Source organism: Lycorma delicatula, chromosome 1 (assembly GCF_047948215.1).
Source record: "Lycorma delicatula isolate Av1 chromosome 1, ASM4794821v1, whole genome shotgun sequence".
Classification (NCBI taxonomy): domain Eukaryota; kingdom Metazoa; phylum Arthropoda; class Insecta; order Hemiptera; family Fulgoridae; genus Lycorma; species Lycorma delicatula.
Genome location: NC_134455.1, coordinates 272,948,662 through 272,955,823, shown reverse-complemented (window position 1 = coordinate 272,955,823; position 7,162 = coordinate 272,948,662). Strand labels below are relative to the sequence as shown.

The window sequence follows — 7,162 nt, the reverse complement described above, 5'->3', positions numbered from 1 at the left end:
CCCACTAAAACCTCTGCAGCCTCTTCATAGATTGTTCAGTATGCCAATATTATCCTGAAGCAGCACCTGCTGTGCAACGCCTCCAGTCTGCCACGTTGTCTGACATACCTAACTGTACCTGTCCACAGCTCCACACCATACAGCAGGGTGGAGTATGCCACCCCGGCCAGTAGTTTCCTTCGCTGCTGCGTTGGCCCGCCAGTGTTTAGAAGTAGGCCGGCGATCAATCTCATCATCTCAGCCCTGCCGCAAGCTTCTATAGCGTGTACACCGAATTTGAGCCTGGAGTCTATCCAGACTCCAAGATATTTGATTGCCGGGCTGGAGCCAAACCATCTATTACAAGCGTGATCGTCCGCCTCCGTTTGTCGGAGATCAACACCTCCTGTGTCTTTTCTGGGGCCAGCGTCAACCCTGCTCCAGCCATCTATTTCCTTATCGCCGTATAGGAGTTAGCAATATTTTCTGTGGCCTCACGTCGTATTCCCGCTTCGACGACCAGGACCAAGTCGTCAGCATAGCCCATTATTTTAACATCTCGTAGTGGAGCCACTCAATACGCCGTCATAGGCAAGGTTTCAGAGAGTTCGTTAAAGGACCCACTCCTGGGGAACCCCCCTATCAAGTGTCCTTTCCACCAATCTATCCTGTACACGGCACTACAATCTGCGTCCAACAAGATACGAACGCACCATCTTCCGTAAATACCGCGGAACTCCGTATCTCTCCAATGAGTAAATGATAACAGCATGGGTCATGCAATTAAATGCGTTCTTGACGTCTAGTGGTACTAGCACGCACATCCTTCTTCCAGAGCCTCTAACCACCCTCCTCGTCGTCTTGCAAACATCGGCCACGGCATCCAAGATAGACCTGCCTTTGCGAAATTCATATTGACAGGGGAAGAGTCTGCCCGCCTCCTCTACTGTGCACCTGTTATTCTCTGTTGTAACATGCGCTCTAGCATCTTGGCTAAGGCGTCTAGCATCGCCAGCGGTCGGTACGAGGATGGAAGTGCTGGGTTCCTCCCAGGATAGGGGACCATTACCAGCCGCTGACGTCTCCATCTAGCTGGGAAAATTCCCTCTGCTAAATAGGTATTGAAAACCTCCAATATCGTCGCCGGATCAGACCTTACAGCCAGCCCAATCACCAAACATGGAAGTAAATCCTAACCCGGTGCCTTGGCCGGCGGTATTCTCGATGCCGCAGCGCCAAGCTCTTCATAGGTGAAGGGAGGCGGGAGCTTCACATCATCACTGTTATTGTCCACCAACTATTCTCCACGGGGAAAGACGCCCTCCATAATGTTTCTTACCTTCTGCTCTTCCCGTGTAATTGGGACTCATGGTCTTATTGCTTTCTTCACAAGTATGCCATATGGCCGCCGCCACGGGTCCGCATCAACTTCGGCGATCAATTATTTCCAACAGTTCTCTTCGCATCCCGAATCTGCCTGGAGAGCTTCCTCTTAGATTCCCAGTATCAGGCCGTATATATTAGTCTCAGGAAGTGGAGATGCGCCCTGGTCATCATTTTTCTAGCCGCGAGGCACTCCTATCTTGATTTAGCAATCTCAGGGGACCACCAAGTAAGTCAGAGAATGCCCCTTCCTGTTGCATATGCGTGGGAAATAGGCATACGCCTCTTTAATACAGCCCACCAGGCAGGCGGCCCTTTTTTTCTGCCGAATTGGCCTCACTTACATCACGGAAATCGAGTGCCCCGACGAAAACAACAGGGTCCAAGTCCCTGGTGCTCCACCCGATAAAGCAGGCGGACATTCCCTTCTTAGTCCGCCATCAGAAATTGTCGTAAGGACCGCCTGGTGGTCACTGCCTGTGAGCCCCTCCCACACTCGCCTGTAAGAAATGCGTGAGACCAATTCTGATAAGACAAACGTGAAGTCCACGATGGACCCCGAGAAATCCCTCCTAAAGGTAAATGCTCCGCCTTCATTTAATCACATGAGGTTCAAGTCGTTGTTATCTTCATAAGGAGTCCTTATAGAACCCCCTATAAGGAGTCCTTATATCTGTCCTTACAGAACCCCAGTCCGTGGACCAGGCGTTAAAATCGCCCGCCAAGACTGCAGGCCGGTGCAGGGGAAGGTCCTCCGATATATCCGCCAGTATCTTCTTATATGCTTCCAGAGTGATGCTAGGCGACAGATAGAAAGTATAAAGAGAGATAAGATTCCACAAACTCTCGCTCTCACAAAACCTCTTCCCTGATGTACGTCACACAGGGGTGTACGCATTCACGACCACATGGCTGTTCTTCCGTCTTCCGACATCTCCCATCCGGTGTGTGTGTGAGGAGCATACGGTTCAGAGATGAGTGCGATGTTCGCGCCCATCTCTATAGCATACCTGACGATCAAATCATGGGCCAGCGTCGAATCATTGAAATTAACTTGTAGTATCCTCATTTTCGGGCTGCAGTACGGCCAGTCCTTCCCCGGTCTGCAACATCCGTCTTCTTGCTGTCCTCTCTAGGGCATACAGTAGCACTGGTTCGGTATCCCTCCGTGCCACACGTCAGACACCTGGGCACCTTGCTGCAATCCGCCGCCTTATGACCATCACCTCTGCAATTAAAACAGGAGGTGACCCTGTCCTTCCCACTGCAGTTCCTCGCTGTGTTCCCCTCTTCCAGACATCGGTAATGCATCCGTGGCATCTCTGTGATGTCTACCCGGTAAGAGACAAGGCCAATTCTGACCCGACCTCTTTGCGCAATCGCCATGGCCAAGGAGGACTGTAATCTGCATATCGCAACCTTGGTCTCTCCATAGCCAGCTCTCAACATGAAGTGGAGGCTGCCGGGCATCTCCGTTCCGGCCACCTCACAGAGTCCTCAGGCTATATCCTCTGGTTTCTTCCAAATTTCTTATCCTGAGGACCACCGTCCTTGTCCTAATACGAACTGTCCCTCCGTTATGGCTGTTGCAATGGCTCGTTTAAATTCTCCTGCATTCGCTTTGCCCTCTTTAACCTTAATCTCCATTGCTTCACCAGCTTTCTAATGGAGAGAATTTCAGCAGCGGGGGGGAACTGCTATCCCAGTCCTTACAGTCCTCAAGAGGTCCGTATATGTTGTTGTCAACTTCAGAATCAGGTTGTCAGTCTTGTGGGTGGGTTCCAGTAAGACCTTAGACAGCCAAGCCGAGGGGAGTCTGGTTCTGGGCGCAATGAGATGATACTTAAGCCTGTTTTCCTTCCTCGCACTCCAAAATTCTACAGACATAAATTGCAGTTTGTTGTCCATATACCTCTGTTTGAACGGCACCCAGATTGCCACCACCATTCCTTCGAATCTTGTTGAAAACCTCAACTAATACCTGGGCGAGGTCAGCTTCCTCACCCGAGTCCACATATGCAACATGGAACAGGTTCGAGACGGGTATCACATCTCCCGATTCATCTTGTTTCCATTGCAGCTGTCATGACATTACCCGCCTTCATTCCAGATACATCCAGCAACCACCCCACTTGGGGTTGACGGGCAGCAGGTTGTCAATGGATTGACTCTCTGCTAACTCCTTGAGGTCAACTATGGCCACTGTGTTCAGAGCATCTTCTTTCCTGTCAGGTACTCCAAAGAAGGTACGTCCGTACCAATAAAGAATCCCTAAAAACCAACCAAAACATCTAATAATCGAAGAGCCATTCTAGGCTATATCTTTCTATTGGCTTTTGTTGAATAAAAAATAGCTTTTGTACTAAACCTGGACTGATTTGTATATACTCGATTGGTACACAATGATGTTGAACTAGAGAGGGGCTCTTCTCAATCCAGTATGATACATCATTTTGTGATAAATCCGCCGCCAACATATGTTACAGTAGATATATATTTGACATCACTATTTGAATTTGCAATACCTTGAACTTGGCATTTCTCACTAGGTGTTCGTAGAAAATTCTGAATATTCATATTATTTTCTTCTGGCTTGTTTCTATATTTGTGTTTAGTAACTGGCTCTTGAAATAATTAACGAACTCAAACGAGATTTTGAGATGAGTTATTTTTAAGGAACAATTTGAAAGTGATTGGCACAAAATGACGACAGTTATTGTATCCACAAGAAAGTGAAATATATAAACTTTTGAGCTGATGGTGGTTTTGGGGTCTGGAGGATTTGAAATGCAAAGATATGTCAAAATTTTCTGGAACTTGAATTCAGAAAATCGTATCCATTATAATAGGTAGCTTTCTTATGAAATTACCTAAAAGATGACTTGCCTCCTTGTTCCTCTGTACTCTTCAATACTTATGTAAAAAAAACTTACATTTATTTATACTGATTAACAATATTGATTTCTTTATCCCTGAAAAAGCACTTTTCATGTGAAGCTAACAGTCCTCCGTTTCTAAAAAAAAACCTTATTTTAAATGTTTCCAGTCCTTAAGTGTGCAAATTTTTAGAATTGTTAATCATTCTGAAGAATAACTACATGTTAAAGATTAAAAAAAAATGTATATTATTTTTTTTAACAATACAAATTACATGGTAAATATATATCCTTGTTTTCTCTAAATTAACACTTCAGAAAGACTTGTCATTCAATTTCTGTCATGAAAAACAACCCTTGTTTGTTTATCTCCAAGTTGAACACATCAGTAGAATAGTAGTTCAAGGTGGTTCATTTTGCATTACTACTGCAATTTCATACACAAGAAGCAATAAACCTTCTTGTGCTCATACCTGAGTTCTAAATTAACCAAACTACAAAAATTAAATTTATTATTGATAGTTGTTGGACCTTCTTCTGAAACCTCCTGATATTTGCATAAATATTAATTTTTATTAATTCAATTTTGATGTCTCACTACAAATTCCCTTCCCACAAACAGTTTTGTGATATTCCTGTATAATTTCAAATATCAACATCACCTTTTTTGAGAATGAGAAATATTACTACTATATCTATAAACTCCTGAGGAACAGTAGCATCAGGCCAGATTCTATTAAACAAATTTTAAATATGTTCTAAAAGTTCTTCAGGAACAAATTTTTAAATTCCAATGGAGTGCCATTTGTTCCCAGAGCTTTGTTGAAAAACAATCTGCAGTTCTCAGACCACATCATTATCAAATGGATCATCAGCATTACAAGTAGCTACAAACACAAATGATAAAGCTTTGCTGAATAGCCCTGCTTGGCTTAAATAAGCTACTGAAATACCTTACTCACTCATTAGATTAAGTGTGGCCAAACCTTTTACTTTTATAAACCTTAACCAAATTCCAGAACATATTTGAGTCCTTAACTAAGCTAAGCTTATGTCTACATTAACACAGAATTCCCTCTTTCTATTGCTTTATAAAGTTTCTTATAATACCCATCAGCATGCAAGTAAGCTTGTATATATTATTACACTTCCTACAGAGATTTAAAACTGAATGATAAACAACTGAATGATTCAATAAAAGAAATCAAATTATAGTTGAAATATTCAAGATATGCTGCTCTTACTACTTTTCACTTTAACATTGTTTTATTTTTCAGAGAACTGAGGAAATCCATTTCAAACATTTCCCTCAATTTTTAACATCATATTTCTTTCTGACCAGTTACAAACCCATTTTTGGTCAACACCAATACCACTACTAGCAGTCCACCAATATTTTTATAATTCACATTTTGCTGGTGACCACCAATTCTGTTGACAGTAAATTAATAGTTCAACCACTTCTGGCCAGTGTGCACTGTTACTGCCAAGTTCGTTATTGTGACTAGTACTATAATAATTTGGTTCAGTTACCATAAAGTAAGTTAAATTTTTGTCAACATCAATCCTGTGTGAGTAAATATTAGAAAGTAACCGGGTGGGCAGAAGACTTATTCATATCATAAACATGAATATAGGCTAGGCTACAGTAAAATTTTATTTGTAGCATGGAAAATCCAAGAACTCAATGTAGTTTAACAAATAAAATAAATTTGACGTAACAGATTTATTAAATGGCCTTTCAGACCACTTTTGGGTGAATGACTGACAACAGTTAGAAACAGTGTCATGTCCATGTGCAACAAACGGAAATAGTTTTGAAAATATCTTTTAAACGCTACTAATGGCATTTTGAAAGTGAATGGTAATGTTAAATAATAACATTTTTGTTTATATATTTATAAACAAAAGCAATTATCTACCACCATTATAATGAAATATTATTTAAACACTGTAAAATAATATTTGTATTTAAATACACTAAAAAATATTGTTATGGGTAATTAATTTAAGATAACTAAAGATCTTTTGAACGGTCTAGTAGAAATCACCTCGAACTATCATTCGGCCACTTGGCAGCCATTTTTAAACACTCATTCGTTACGCGACAAAATTAATGTCTTGTTTGAATTCAGTGGTGTTATTTAAAAAATAAAATAAGTTACTATTACTGGTAATATAATTAAATCTGCCAACATAAACGCATCAAATTTCAAAAAAATTATATACACTAAGAAGCTTTAAACGAACTTTAATCTCGTTTAAAGCTTCTTAGTGTATATAAAACGCATATTATAATATTCACTGGTAACAAACAATAAGTTTCCTGATAACTAATCAACTTTTTAAAGATAATCAATGACTTAATATATTTTGGGCGGGAAATTACACAATATGCATACAAGCTACCGTTTATCTCATCTCCCTTCGGCAAGGGTAAATAACGTACGCCTAAGAATGCATAGGGTAAATTTACGAATACATTAATATTCCTAAGACAGCTGTTCAACTTCTTGCCGTCACAGCGCTATTGAGGCAGATTTTCAAAGATATAATAATTTGAATATCTGGTAGATTGTACCAAAAATAAACCCTATTCAATTATTTTATTTCATTTATTTTTTAAATTACGAAAAAATTAATTGTAATTATCTGATGTAAATCATAACTTGATATCATCAGTAGAAATTTCTTTGCAACATTCTTAACAGTCATCACATTTCGTTGTTGGGAATTTTTTGAACAATATTTTATTTTTTGCACAGAAAATTAAATCGTAATGGTGACTGTTTCACGACATACATCAACCTTTTAACCTTCTTGGTAACTTCAGGTGGTAAAAAGAAAGTACGCCACGCTTTGTACTCGTATATATTACGGTAGTGTTTTCGTGTCACGAATCATAGAAAAATACGTAGGTACTA

General features: G+C 40.6%; 1 protein-coding gene across 6 annotated transcripts in view; it reads left to right on the top strand.

The window, feature by feature from the left end:
• The first annotated feature begins 7,010 nt into the window (after nt 1-7,010).
• The window catches only part of l(2)10685 (5-methylcytosine rRNA methyltransferase l(2)10685), a 103,608-nt gene continuing 103,456 nt past the window's right edge, over nt 7,011-7,162 (top strand). For 2 of the 6 annotated variants that reach the window (XM_075377915.1, XM_075377882.1), the window contains exon 1: nt 7,052-7,156. The gene's annotated coding sequence lies outside the window, so the exon portion shown is untranslated. Of the gene's footprint in view, nt 7,157-7,162 lie in introns of all 6 variants that reach the window. The other 4 variants (XM_075377890.1, XM_075377840.1, XM_075377850.1 and 1 more) reach the window with 4 other exon arrangements.